The sequence below is a fragment of the Lampris incognitus genome, chromosome 4, assembly GCF_029633865.1.
Source record: "Lampris incognitus isolate fLamInc1 chromosome 4, fLamInc1.hap2, whole genome shotgun sequence".
Taxonomy (NCBI): Eukaryota; Metazoa; Chordata; class Actinopteri; order Lampriformes; family Lampridae; genus Lampris; species Lampris incognitus.
Genome location: NC_079214.1, coordinates 31,273,299 through 31,288,674, shown reverse-complemented (window position 1 = coordinate 31,288,674; position 15,376 = coordinate 31,273,299). Strand labels below are relative to the sequence as shown.

The following is a 15,376-nucleotide window of genomic DNA, read 5'->3' as shown; positions in this document are numbered from 1 at the left end:
GTTGCTTTGCAAGTCAGCATGCAAGGAGAGGCGATGGGGGTGATACTTGAAGTCACTCACAAGTGTAGCAAATACACCAAACACCGTGGTAAGCCAAAAGGGGGAGATAATGGACAGTGAGGAAAGTGTTGGAAACCGTGGCACAGTAATGATGAAAATTGCTTGGCTAGAAAATCCAAATGCAATACGTGCAACAAGGTTGGACAGTGGAGTAGAGTGTGTAGGAACAGGAAAGCGGTGAATGAGGTTAAAGAGCAAACAGAGCAGTTGCAGTTATACTTTCTTGGGGCTGTGAGTAAAGCCAATGGGTCATCAGAGCAATGGGCTGTTAAGTTGCTGGTGGGCTCTGCTTAAAGAGCAAATAGAGCAGCTGCAGTTATACTTCCTTGGGGCTGTGAGTAAAGCCGATGGGTCATCAGAGCAATGGGCTGTGGCGTTGCTGGTGGACTTCACACCAGTTGAATTCAAAATTAACATGGGAGCCCATGTGAACATCATCCACGAGACCTACCACTCATGCATACCCAAAAGACCACTGGAGCATGCAGATATCCCACTGGATATCCAGGCAGCGAGCTGCAGTGCATAGGACAGATCCAGAGTGCTGTGTCCTACAAAGGAAAGACTCACCCACTCACAGCATATGTCATCCATGGACGCACTGTAAGCAACTTACTCAGCAGGCTGCTGTCTGTAAAGATGAATCTGGTGAGGAGAGTGGATAAAACAATGTGTAACAGAGGATACCTAAAGGCATATGGTGAGCATGGGACATTAAAGACTGAACCTGTGAGAATACAGCTGAAAGACATTGCTCAGCCATATGCTGTACACGCAGCAAAGTGCATACCTCTCCCTAAGCTAAAAAAGGTAAAGGAGGAGTTCCTGAAGATGGAGAGAAATGACATCACCAAGAGGATGACACAGCCCACCAACTGGTGTGCACCCATGGTGTCAGTTGAAGAGCACAGGTAAAGCCCACATCTGTGTTGATCTCAAGAGGCTGAACAAGGCTGTGAAAAGAGAACAGTATATCCTGCCTACTACTGATGAGATGACAGCAAAACTAAGCAGGGCCACAGTCTTTTCTTCACTCGATGCTGCCAGTGGGTTCCTCCAGATACCACTGCGTCCAGACAGCTGTAAGCTCATGACCTTCATTACGCCGTTTGGCAGATTCAGCTTCAAGCAGCTACCATTCGGAATTACGAGTGTACCCGAAATCTTCCAGAGGAAGATGATGGAGACCCTGCAAGGGCTGGAGGGTGTTGAGGACTTCATGGATGACATTCTTGTCTGTGGGGCCACAGAGGAGGAGTATGACAGTCGCCTGGAGAAGATAATGCATTGCATAGACGGCTGGTTTGACACTCAACCATGAGAAGTCCTCCATCAGGCAGTCAGCTGCGGTTCCTCGGTTATCTCATTGACCGGTCTGGGATCCGGCCTGACCCCGACAACGTGGAAGCTAATCGCCAGCTGTCACCACCAGCAGATGTGCAAGAGTTGAAAAGAATACTGGGAATGGTGAATTATCTCAGAAGATACATCCCCAACCTCTCAACGGTAGGACAGCTGCTGTATGAGCTCCTGGAAAACAAGAATGCATGGACATGGAGTCACGCACAACAAACAGCCTTTGAACACATCAAGGAGCTGTTGACAACTGCACCAGTACTCGCCTACTACGACCTGAACAAGCCCACTGCTGTGTCAGTGGACGCAAGTAGTTATGGATTGGGGGGTGTACTCCTTCAACTCCATGGAGAGCAGTGGAAACCTGTGGCATATTGCTCCAGATGCCTCACAGAAGCATAAACACGCTATGCCCAGATAGATGGTGGTGCAGTGGTTAGCACTGTCGCCTTACAGCAAGAAGGTCCTGGGTTCGAACACCAGGGTTAAGGTGCTATATAAATAAACTTGCCTTGCCTTGCCTTGCCTTGCCTTGCCTTGGGGGTCATCCCATCCTCTGTATGGAGTTTGCATGTTCTCCCTGTGTCTGTGGTGGGCTTTCTCCGGATGCTCCGGTTTCTAGAGATAGACCGATATGGTTTTTTCAGGGCCGATACCGATACCGATTATTAGTAGTCAAGGAGGCCGATAACCGATATTTGGAGCCGATATTAATTTGCAGTAAAAGGGAAAATATTGCCGTCAAAATTTTGAATAATACAAACTCCAACACTTCACTTCGTTTAAATGCCTTTAAGCATATGTTTATTAAACAGCTTTTCAGATTTGCAACATGTTAAAGGTTTTTTTTGAATCTTGGACAATAGACATCTTTGTTTTAAAATTCTAACAAAAAGTGCAGGGAGCTCCCAGGCTCAGCAGCATGTCTTATAAAGTTAAATGAAAACTTAAACAAATAAATAGCTCCCTAAAGTTGTCTACAGTAAATAAAGTTGTCCAAAATTTCAATATAACTGAAATATTAATCTTTCACTTATCTTTGTTTTAAGTTCAAACAAAAACTAAAAGTGCAGGGAGTTCCCAGGGTCAGCAGAATCTCTTATAAAGTTAACTGAAAATTTAAATAAATAGTTCCCTGAAGTTTTATAAAGTAAATAAAACAGATTTAAATGAAATTTGCACAGAAATGTGAGTCTAAAATCAATTAGTAGTCCCAATTGAGCAGCACCAGATTGTGGTGCAAAAAGCAGAGTTGTTCAGCGTGCTCTCCAGTGAGATGGCTTCTCTTGCTCTCATAAATTGCAGAGACTTCACTGAAGACGCGCTCACTTGGGACTGATGAGGGTGGTGCACAAAGAAACTTTCTTGCTTGTTTCGCAAGTAGCTTGAAGCGCCCATCATTCTGTCTCCACCACTGGAGTGGGTCCCCTTTACGCCTGTCAATCACTGGCTCCTTGAGGTACAGATGTAGCTCATCCTCAACACAGCTACTGGCCAGCAGGTCACCAGTGTGATGTGCCAGCAGAGAACTGAACATCTCATCAACACGGCTGCGGAAGGATGTGTGTTCTCTCCGTTGCCTTTTGTGGGTGTTTCCGTCATTCTCGTGTGTCCCATATGCAGCTGCCTGCTCCTCCATACTGGCTCCTTCTGTGGCAGCCTGCTCCTCCATATTGGCTCCTTCTGTGGCAGCATGCTCCTCTCGAGTGGTCTGTTGTGTGGCAGCGTCCTCTTCCTCTTTCAACCATCCTTTGGCCTTGCTCAATGTCGTGGCAGAGGAGAATGCATGACTCGTATAACAAGGATCTAAGAGACAGGCCAGCACCACAGCTTTTGTGTCTTCTACTTTTGAGAAACGCTTGTCGAGGCTCTCCCTCATAGCTTGCCTGAGCGTTCTGATGCCTTTTGTGGAGGGCTCCTCATCATCTTGAAGAAGCATCTTCAGCACAGTCAGGCATGGAATGATGCAGGATGCTGATGAGTTGCTGTGGCTCACCTGAAGTGTCACTTCCTCTATTGGGAGAAGAGTTTCAATTAAATTGGACACAAGGTCCCACTGGTGAGCATTAGCACCTGCAAATCCTCCATGTTCACCACAGTAGATGGAACTCAACGCTTTTGCTTCAGCATTCTTTGCAGCATGTGGAGCGTTGAGTTCCACCTCGTTGGAACAGCCTGGATTATGTTGTGCTCTGGCAGGCCAAGTTCCCTCTGAATGACTCGCAAACGCTGTTTGGCCAGAATGGAGTGGTGGAAATGTGTGGCACACTTCTTAAGCATTGCAATGACATCTGTGACGGCTCTTTGACTTGCCAGACCGTCATTCACCACAAGTTGCAAGGTGTGCGCCGTGCAGCTGAGGTCTGGGAGTTCAGCTAGCCTCATTCCCTTCACAATATTGGCTCCGCTGTCTCGAAGCACTAGTGCTACATGGTCTTTGCTTATCTTCCAGTCCTCAAGCATATTGAGGAATGTCTCTTTCAGATATTCCCCAGTGTGGGACCCATGCATCGCTCTTGTATTTAAGATGACCTGCTTTCTTGTCCATTCAGCGTCGATGAAATGGCATGTCAGGCTCATGAGACTCTGTCACACCAGACCAGCAGTCTGTGGTGAAGGAGAGAAAGTAGCCAGCATTCTCTGGTTGAATCAGGGCTTTGATCTTGTCCACAATCTTGTGGTGAACTTCTTGCAGCTTCTCAGTTCGGTAATACTTGTCACTTTTCAGTGCATATCATGGCTTTGCTGCAGCCATGAGGTGCTTAAAGCCAACATCAGACACCACCGAGAGCGGTTAGTTGTCAGTGACTATCATCTCTAGGACTAGTTTGTCCATTAGTTTCGACCTGTCATCTGAGTTTGTCCACTTTCTTTGTTTCTGAAACATGTCCTCTATTGTTGGCTGAGATGAAGTTGCCTCATCCTGATGAGATTCAGATTCCCGTTTCTTCTGTGCTGTTTCATACAACTCAGGGTGATGAATCCTAAGATGGGACCACAGGTTTGAAGTATTTTTGTTTTTCCCAGTTGTTGCTCCCATGCTGACACCTTCATTGCATGTATTACAGACTGCCTTCCCTGGTGTTGGTTGAGTGTAATACTTCCATACTGCACTTTTAAACTGAAGTCTATCCATCTGCAATAAGGGTTTGAAAAAAAGAGAGAGTTAAAAGTGGGGCCACATGCTGACATATGCTCAACTCATCATGCTTCATTTATTACAGCATTTGGGAAGCCTGTAGTTGATTTTATTATGTAAATGTTACATTTTAACAACATGTGATAGCAGGGACCCTGTCATTCAAAACTAGGCTGCTACATTAATAATGATTAATGTAACTATATCTGAAAAAATAGTACAATTGCAATAGGAGAGACTATTCATCCCTGAACACCATGCAGTTCATGTAGGCTTTATGATGCAGTTACATTATGTCTTAAGTCTTAAACAGCAATATCCTGCTCCTCTCTACAAGAAACTATCAAAGACAGCTTCGGGACACACTTAATCTAACAATATGTCATTTTCTGCTGCTTGGGATCTCTCAATCAACACAGAAAAAGGTAAAGTAAAATAACTTTGTAGTTAAACCGCCATTATTGCCTTACAGTTTTCTCTCAGACAGACGGTGCTTTGCTTACTTTTATCACTATTTCCCTATCAATATTATCAGCAACCTTGTTTCAAGTGATTAAACCGTTAAAAACACTAAATAGCCTACAGCATCTTCACTTTAATAATCAGTTTATCATAGGAACAGACAGCTGCCGCTAACGTATTTGGCCTCACAGTAACGTTAGTAGTAGTGAATTGTAGAGTTTCTCATGTGGCTTCCACACAAACACACTATTCTCTACCATAACAGACATTCTCCCCATTCATAGTATTCCATGATGTCACTCAAAACAAACCGCGGCCAGTATAACAGCACGACATCGAGTGTGATATTACTTTTATACAATATTCTACAAGCGCCATTTATTAGTTAACAGTAATAAGCGACAACAGATAATGATTAGCTAGTTTATTTAATCATTTATTTGACTCCGTCAACACAAATACTGCTGCATAGCACTAATTTTGCACTGTTGGTGCATTTCTAACGTTAGCTTTTGAACGCTGGTATCTTCTTGCTGTTTCTGTCCCTGTTGGTTAGCTAGCTGGCTGGTTAACGTTAGCGCTAATGCTCCAGCTAGCGTTCGCTAATTTACGTTAGCAGAGAGCGATCGTTATCTTAAATGCATTTGCTATGGCAATGGCTGTATGTTTACTAGCAGAGTGGCCAGTGTGCTCATTTAAGATAACGTAAGGATATCTCTCTGCTAACGATAATTAGCGAACGCTAGTTGCAGCATTGGCACTAAAGTTAACCAGCCAGCTAGCTAACTAGCCGGCTTATGGCTTGTGTAAACTACTAATAAGACACATTAGTCCCTAGCTAACGGGTCTGACCCTTTAGCTAGGGACTGTACTGCACCACAAGGCGACATCACTAACCGCTCGGCTAAAGGGGCAGACCCGTTAGCTAGGGACTAATGTGTCTTATTAGTAGTTTACAGCTTGTTACCCTGCTATACTAACATGGCAATAGCGTTAACGTTAGTTGTCAACACTGGCATTAATCCATTTGATCTGGCTAGATTATAACCTCAATGAAGGTGCTCAGAACACACTCTGCTGCTTTGTGAAGGCAGGAAAATTTTCCGGTTTATTCTGGCTAGCCTCCTGGCTTGGAGAAGGAGAAAGCGGACCGGTGGGCTAACGTTACGCTAAAAGCTAATCAGCCTTCACTTCAACGTGCTTCCCTGCAATAAAACTGGACTGAATTGAGTTCATTAGGTTTTTACTCTCTCTCTCACTCACAAACACAGACTTCTACTATCACGGACTGTTTCCATATCGATATTATCAGCAACCTTGTTTCAAGTGATTAACAGGCACGTCTGGAGGGACTGCGAGCGAGCAGAGCTTCCGCTTATGTTTATATAACGTTAATGGGCTCACAGTAATGTTACTAGTAGTTGTGAGTTGTAGAGGACTGGGATGTTTATTACAATTTCGGGAGAGTCTGCTGCCTTAACTTACCTTCGAAACATATATCTGCTCTCCGAGTCCGGACCTTCTCCAGATTCGGCAAAACCTTTTCTCTTCTCCCCCGTTAGTCCATGGGCCAGAGCCCAAAATTTCCTATTTCGGTACACTCAAGGTGGCAAAACTTACTTATAATTTTTGAAAGGATCCATGTCTGTAGATGATATTTTGGTATGATAACCATTCCTGAGTGGCAGCTGTATCACAGTTATCAGCTCATGAAGTTAACCACCCCCTAAAGTAAATTGCATTTTAGACGCTGGTGCATATCCTGGTTTAGCCTCATGGTCAGGACATTTTTCAATGTTCTATAATATTGTCTTTGGTATCATTTTAAAGGGGACCTTCTTAGCTTTCATTCAAGCCCTGTTGTGGATATTTCTCACAAATATAGAGGTCACTTGAGCTCTTCAACCCGTCAATAACACACATCTTTCTGCAATGTTCGCCTAAACTATATACTTTCTTTTAGCCCTGTGGCATCTAGGAATATCAGGGACACAAAACACAAAAACTGGAATACTCACAGGACTGTAACGATTCAGGAAATGTATAATATACCCATACTATTTCATTGTGTGAGGTGATTGTGAACCTTAAATTAGAAGAGCATTATTACTAAGAAACTAACTAGACCAAAGCCAGTTAGTCCATGGGTCAGACCAGATATCGATATCACCCAAGGTGACACAACTTCACTGGTGCCATTTTATTTGGTACACTAACAGAAGTAAAATAATACGATAACCTTTCCAAATGAGCAGCTATTTCATTTTTCTTTCAGGAAACCTGTTTCTGTGCCTCTCACGATTGTGTATTTGCCCAGATTTTTACAAATATAGCATTTCAACACCCCTGGTACTGATTAGCCTAGCTTAAACTCTGGGACAGTTCTTAGTTGGCCAACAACCAAGGATAACCAGTACTGTGTACTTCCATTCATTGTGCTAAGCTAGGCTAACGTGCAGCCAGATAGCTTTCTACTAAACACATATAGAGGAAACTGGTATCTATCTTCTTGTCTCAATCTGGAGAAGATTGTAAGCTAATTTCCCATAATGTTAGCATGCTCTTTTAATGTATATGTTAATATGATTAGTTAAAGTGGCTACGAGGAACTTTCATCTTGTGTTGATTTTAGCGGCCTCATGTGGACAAAAAACAGCTGTTGCATAGCAACTAGGTAATGTATCTATTTGTGGCTATGTAAGATAAATAATGGTAATATGACGCTGGTGAAGCAAAGTAAACTTTGTTTTAGTAGTGTTCATACACCTAAGTTACATGTATTTGTTTGTATGTGGCAGGTGAAAACTGACTGAATATGGCCAATGGTGAACAAGCAAGTTTTTACCCAATACCAAAGCGCCCACGGGTGGAGTGCATTATCCACTGTTCTGATGATACAGATAAGCTGGTTTCACTACAAAGTGTCGACTCATGGAGAACTCTGCTCAGGGCAGCTCAGATACGAAATCATGCACCAGTTTTGAAACTGGCAAAAGACATTCCTGAGGGACAGATTCCAGCAATCTACTACCACAGATAGTGTCGCAGTATCTTCACTATGAAGCAAATTCTTGATGGCCTCCTTGCAAAAGAAAAGAAAAGTTGTGTCTCTGCTGAAGAGAAACAATCTAAGAGAGTAGCTCGACATGCTCCAAGTACATCTAGGACTTATGATGCAGAGTGCATATTTTGTCAGAAAAACAGCAAATATTCCAAGAGACAGAATACGAGAGAAGTACTGGTGCAGTGTCGAGAACTGCGAGCTGATGCAAAGATCAGGAGTGCAGCCACAAAGAAAAGGGACAGCAGAATCCTTGCCATTGTGAGTAGAGACCTTGTAGCAGCTGAAGGGCACTACCACAGGTCATGCTATAGACTTTACACCAAAGAAGAGGTTTCCAAAGGAGAGGTTGCCAGCAATGAAGATGATGATGCTGCAGCCCAGTATGAAGCTGCTGTGAATAAGGCATACAATGAGCTGTTCCTCTTCATCAGGGTGGAGCTTTTTGGCAATCCTCATGTGATGACAATGACTGATCTCTCTTCTAGACTGGTAGCTTCAATGAACTCCCAAGGCATTGCCCAAGTCAAGGAATCAACCAAGAAGCACATAAGGCGAAACCTGGAGAGTGAGTTTGCTGGAGCCTTGCAGATATTCCCTGATGAGAAAGGAAAATTCCTCCTCTATCCCTATAACTTGTCCATGAGGGAACTTGCCAAAGAAAATCAGTCTCTCAAAAGGGAGCTGCAGACCCTGAAAAGTGTCAGTGCACAAGATGTTATAGCCAAAGCAGCCATCAAATTGAGAGCAGACATTAAAAGTCAAGATGTTCCTCAAACCTGGCCGCCTGAAGTCAAACCAGAAGCAGAATGTCCTACCATTCCAGAGTCGCTCATTATCTTCCTGTACTCTCTACTCACAGGCTCAAATGATCCTGATCATGCATCCCAGAGAGTGCAGCGCCTTCTGCAGTCATTTGGCCATGACATAGTATATGCAGTGACATGTGGAAATACCAAGCCTTCCAAGCACATTGTTCTGCCATTCAGTGTCAAATCGTTGACAGGAAATGTAGAGTTGAGAAACATCCTCAACCGACTTGGTCACAGTGTGTCCTATTCACAGATGGAAGAGATCAACACTGCCCTGTGTCTCCAGAAACTCTCATCATCAGGGAGTGGCATTGCCCTTCCAGCTAACATCCATCCTGGCATATTCACAACTTTAGCCTGGGACAATATCGACCGTCTTGAAGAAACTGTCAGTGGTGAGGGAACATCTCACAGAGTCAATGGGATTGCTGTGCAAGCAAAGCCAGTCAACCCACTTCCTGTCCAACCCATGCCCACTGTTCCCAAAACAAAGAAGAGAAGCATTGATGGACCTCCACCAATGTTACCAACTTACAATGCTGGACAACGGGTAGGGCCACCACAAAGCAAAAAGTCAGATGCCGATACTGCAGCCAATACTAAGCTTGCCAGAGAGAAAAACCTTCTTTGGGTCCTAGCACGCATGTCACAACAAGAAGAACAGTCAGTCAGCAGCTGGACAGGCTTCAACATCCTGACTCGAGGAGAGATGACGGTCATCCCCGACAATATAGGCTATCTGCCTACCATCAATGCTCCAGCGACACAAATATCTACTGTCAACGAGGTGCTTAACCAGTCACTGAGCATCATGCAGTGCTTAGGCCTGAGGAAGATTGTCTGTGTCTTTGACCAAGCCCTGTATGCGAAGGCTGTCGAGATCACATGGAAACACCATGACAAGTTCCATGATATCATCGTTAGGCTTGGGGTATTCCACACCATCTGCACACTGCTGGCAATAATAGGAAAGCGTTTCCAAGATGCTGGACTCAAAGACCTCTGCATTGAGTCTGGCATGATTGCAGAAGGCTCAATTGCTGGTGTTATGGATGGCCGCAAGTACAACAGGGCAGTGCGACTACACAAGCTCCTGTATGAGGCTCTCATGCGACTGACCTTGAATGGTTTCCTGTCCTGGTTGGAAGAAACTCACAGGAATGACATGGTTCACCTGAATGAGACACTGAAGACCATTGACAGCCTTGGGAAAGAAGTCTCACAACATGCTTTGAAGGAGGTCCTCGAGAACAGCTCTTGTACACGCATCATGGATCTATTTGAAGTCTACCGTGAGTTCCTTAGAGGTGGAAACGGCAGCCTCTCGAACTTCTGGATGTCCTATTTGGACATGGTTGAAATCTTGTTGGGGCTCATCCGAGCTCATCCCATCCAGAGAGGGAGACTGGATGCTACACTTGGCTAGCATTCGAGCAATGATCCCATGGTGCTTTGCTTATGACAGGATGAATTATGCACGCTACCTCCCCTACTACTACGCCCAGATGTCTGAGCTGCCCATCACACACCCAGATGTGTACACAGAATTCATGGAAGGAGGCTTCTCAGTCCAACTGGGCTCCACCAATCCCTTTGGCCGAATCCCTGTTGACCAAGCTGTAGAAGAAACGGTGAACAAAGACACCCAAACAGCTGGAGGGACAAAGGGATTCAGCTTGATGCCAGGAGCTGTGACCAAATATTATCTCACAGCTGAGTATAGAAGCATGTACCTCAGACAGCTGAGAGACCTGACAGGTCAAGGCAGGTGCAAATGGTCTCATCCAGATCTACAGAGTCCAAGGATCAAGAGAGATGAAGCAGATGTCCAGTCTCTCATGGACCTTATGGAGAATAACTGGCTCAATCCTATGTCCCCTGATGAGATTGATTTGGTTAGCCTCTCCACTGGCAACATGGCTCCACCTGATGTGACCATAGATCTCTTGAGAGCTCTTGAGAAAGGAGAAGAGGCCTACCAAGCATTCCAGCAAACAAGGTTAGATGCAGACCCACCACCTGTGAAATTCCACGACAAGATGACCAAGCAAAGTCTGAAAACATTCTCCAATGTCAGCACAAAACAAGCTCATGGAAAGAAAGCACAGGATGTGGTTCTGAAGGCAGATAGAAACCTTTTCAGTCACATGATCCTGGTGGCTGAAAGCAGGAGGTGAATCTGAAGGATGTCCTTGCCTACCCATTGGGCCCACTACCATGGGCACTGGCAAATGCTGATGGGTCCTTACGAAAAACAAACAAGGCTGCACTTGCCAGAGAGCTTGAAAAGAATGTATCTCCTGCAGAAGACATCCCAATCCCATCTACTTCCATCATTGATGGGATGAGCCTGGTCCAAAAAATGAATGGCAACAACAAAACCTTTGCACAGGTGGCAGAGTCAGCCTTGACCCAGGTCCTCCATGAGGGAGCACAGAGTGGGAGGATTGATGTTGTTTTTGATGTCTATCACCAGACTTCGATCAAAGATGCTGAACGACTGAACCGGGGTGGAGACATCACTCTCCAGTACAAGAATCTTGCAGGGGGACACCACGTCCAGCAGTGGAGAAAATTTCTGTGCAGTTCCTCCAACAAGACCAGTCTCATCAAGTTTCTGGTGGAAGAGTGGAAACTCCCACGATACAGAGCTATGCTGCATGGCAAGGTGTTGTACATGACCTGTGAGGAAACCTGCTACAAGTTGACAGAAGATGGGTGTGAGGAAGCAGCAGAACTGCACTCCACACATGAAGAAGCTGACACCCGTCTGCTCCTGCCTGCATTGCATGCAGCAAATGCGGGCTTAAAGTCAGTTATCATCACAGCTGAGGACACTGATGTCATGGTGCTTTGTCTTGGCTTCCAGAAGGACATCACCTGTCCCATCTACCAGAAGTGTGGGACTCAGAACCGCACACGGTTTGTCGACATCACCAAACTGGCAAGTTCACTTGGAGACAGCATCTGTGACAGCCTAATTGGCTTACATGCCTTCACAGGCTGCGACACTGTCAGTGCATTCGCTGGTCGAGGGAAGCTGAATGCCCTGAAGATTGTGAGAAAGCACACTTCCTGCCAAGAGACTTTTAGTCAACTGGGACAGACATGGAATGTGAGTGATGAGCTGCTCCAGAAAATTGAGCAGTTCACCTGTTGGATGTATGTTGCTAATAGCAGCACTGCTGAGGTGAACAACTGCGTTACCAGCTCTTCTGCACCAAAAGGGGAGAGGTTGAGTCCAGCCAGCTGCCACCGTGTAGAGACTGTCTCTTTATGCATGTTCAACGAGCCAACTATCAGGCAGCAATATGGAAGTGCTGTCTGCAGGCTAACCCTGTGGTGCCAAGCCCTACTGAGTATGGATGGACAGACGATGAAGGCAAGCTGGCCATTTACTGGATGCGCTCCCCACCTGCACCAGATGTGGTCTTGGAAATGCTAACATGCAAGTGTGTGCATTCATGCAAAATGCCAAGCTGCCTGTGCCTGTCAAATGGACTTCCATGCACAGACATGTGCAGGTTACAGACCTGCAGTAACCAAAAACAGCAGGATGGTCCAGAACTGGACTTTGAACTTGGGGAGTCAGATGATGAGAGAAACGAGCAGTTTGATGAATGACAGTGTGATGATTCTGATGGTATTACTGTGGTAGTAGTCTATTGATGCACAGGATGTTGATTCTGGACTTGGTTACCCAGAGCTTGATAACAATAATGTAATCATATTCACATATACCCATTACCCTACCCGTTACCATTACATATACCCACTAATGATATGGGATTACATGTATCATTGACTAAGTATATGTAAATGTCAATGTTGTTTAAAATATTAAAATAGTTCATTACCTCACTATGGTATTCCTTTTTATCATGTATTTTGATTGTGTATTTAAACAAATGTATAGAGACCAGTTTGTGACCTAACTGGCTTTGGTCTAGTTCTCATTTAAGGCTCACAATCACCTCACACAATGAAATAGTATGGGTATATTATACATTTTCTGAATCTTTACAGTCCTGTGAGTATTCCAGTTTTTGTGTTTTGTGTCCCTGATATTCCTAGATGCCACAGGGCTAAAAGAAAGTATATAGTTTAGGCGAAAATTGCAGAAAGATGTGTGTTATTGACTGGTTGAAGAGCTCAAGTGACCTCTATATTTGTGAGAAATATCCACAACAGGGCTTGAATGAAAGCTAAGAAGGTCCCCTTTAAAACGATACCAAAGACAATATTATAGAACATTGAAAAATGTCCTGACCATGAGGCTAAACCAGGATATGCACCAGCGTCTAAAATGCAATTTAGTTTAGCGGGTGGTTAACTTCATGAGCTGATAACTGTGATACAGCTGCCACTCAGGAATGGTTATCATACCAAAATATCATCTACAGACATGGATCCTTTCAAAAATTATAAGTAAGTTTTGCCACCTTGAGTGTACCGAAATGTCGTCTGGCCCATGGACTACGTGTGTGAGCACTGTGCATGCACAGCTATCACTGCTGATTGGCTGTTACCTGTGCCGTGGCTCTGCGTGTAACCAATCAGATAGTGCTGTGGGTGGGACAGAGTAGTGACAGCAGACAGAGAGGCGCACCTGCATCAGAGCCAAAATAACCCCGTTTTAAATTGATCTCTTATCGGCCGTTGGATTTAAAAAAAAGGCCGATGCCGATATGCGTCAAAATGCCAAATATCGGCCCGTTCGATAATCGGTCTATCCCTACCGGTTTCCCCATGCATGTTGGGGTTAACACTAGAATGACCAAGTCTGTCATTTTGAAATGGCTGGGCCCCTTAAAAGGTCCATTGAATGCCCCCCCCCCCCCATCTGCTTTACTCATATCAATGCATGTGCATGCTCTCTCTCTCTCTCCTACTAAACACATACATGTAAACTTAAGACACTTACTTTATAACGGGGGCTACATAGGTGCGCACATACGCACACACACACAAACAAACACACACACAATGATAGAACTTTTTGACACACTTTAAACACACCAAGGTCAACAAAGATCTGCTATACTTACTCCAGATATTTCTTCATAGAACGTGCAATTTCTTACCTTATGCTTTCATCTTTGCCTCTAATACAGCCATCTCCCTTGTCTTACTGGATGCAAAGTTCTTTAAACACACCATCAAAGACATGTATGTTAGGGTTAATACTCCTGTCTGTGGCGATCCTTGAAGAGAATTGCAATGGATCTCTGTGAGCACAAACACCACAGCTACCTGGTAATCTCAGGTTATTACTCCAGGTTTATAGAAATACTGAACCTGCCCTCAAGGACGAGTGCACAACTTATCCAAAAGCTGAAAACAGTCTTCGCACTGCACATTCAACCCTCGACACCATACAGATGGCAAAGAAAATTCTCAAGCAAGAAGATCCTGTCAATGGCTCTAATGAACTATAGGTCCAATCGTGAATCGCAGTAATTTTGGTCAGTATAATTGTGACATGAAATTTTCATATCGTCCCACTCCTAATCCAGACCCACAGTGCACCTGATGCGAGTTGCAAGCACGTCTTACTAAACGTCGCTACTAAGCGTCCCTCTCAGGTCATCCATGAGTGTGTGAGTGACCACAATTTGTGACGCATAGCCCACGGCGGCAGTTGTGCAGCGCCATGGGAAAAAAGGTTATAATAAATACAGGGTTGAGATCCTCTGTCTGCCTGCCGCAGTTTAGAGACACACACAAACACCCTTTTCATTCTGAGATTTATGACGTTCATCCTCAAACAATAACACAAACATCTCTGACTGGTAAGTCAGTCAAATGCTCACAGTTGAATAAGGTTCGAGTCATCTTTTAGAAAGATGAGGACATTCTTATTTGTAAGTGCCAGTCTAGCTGTTGGGGTAAGCTAATTATGTCTTGTGAAAATCCTAGGAAATTTTGCTTCCCCATATCTGATGCCCTAGCGCCGCCCATACGAGCGGGTATCTCTAACTGTGTTTAGTGTGCACAGTTCCACGCAAGGGGATGAATTTCAATTCCACTGTGATTTTAAGGGCAAAATTGGCATCACTGGATATAGTACTGCTATATCCAATAGTGATACAGTGAAAGGTGAGGCAGCGGGTCAACATCACGTGAGCAGGGAGTTATGGGTATTGTAGTTCACAGGCAGCACTGGTATATACACACACACACACATTTAATGTGCACCTCTCGCCAAATGTGTGTACTGGAAAAATGTTCTTCCAATATTAATTTTAACTAAACAGCAAAGTAGATATATTAGTTAAGAGTAGATATATGGTTGCGTGTGTGTGTTTAGTGCATGTGTGTGGCAGTAGTATATGTGTATGTGCTGCTGCAAACAGTAAAAATTGTCTTGTGTGTTTGTGTATGAGCACTTGCACATAAATGCTTGGTTGCGTGTGTGTATATGTGTGTACGAGTGTATGTGTATGTGTATCTGCTTGTGCGTAATTGTCTTGTTTCACTCCTTGA

The 15,376-nt window shown here is 44.4% G+C and overlaps 1 pseudogene; it reads right to left on the bottom strand.

Annotated features, from left to right (window-relative positions):
- Positions 1-2,620: 2,620 nt before the first annotated feature.
- Positions 2,621-15,376, bottom strand: part of LOC130112024 (zinc finger BED domain-containing protein 4-like) — a 40,030-nt pseudogene continuing 27,274 nt past the window's right edge.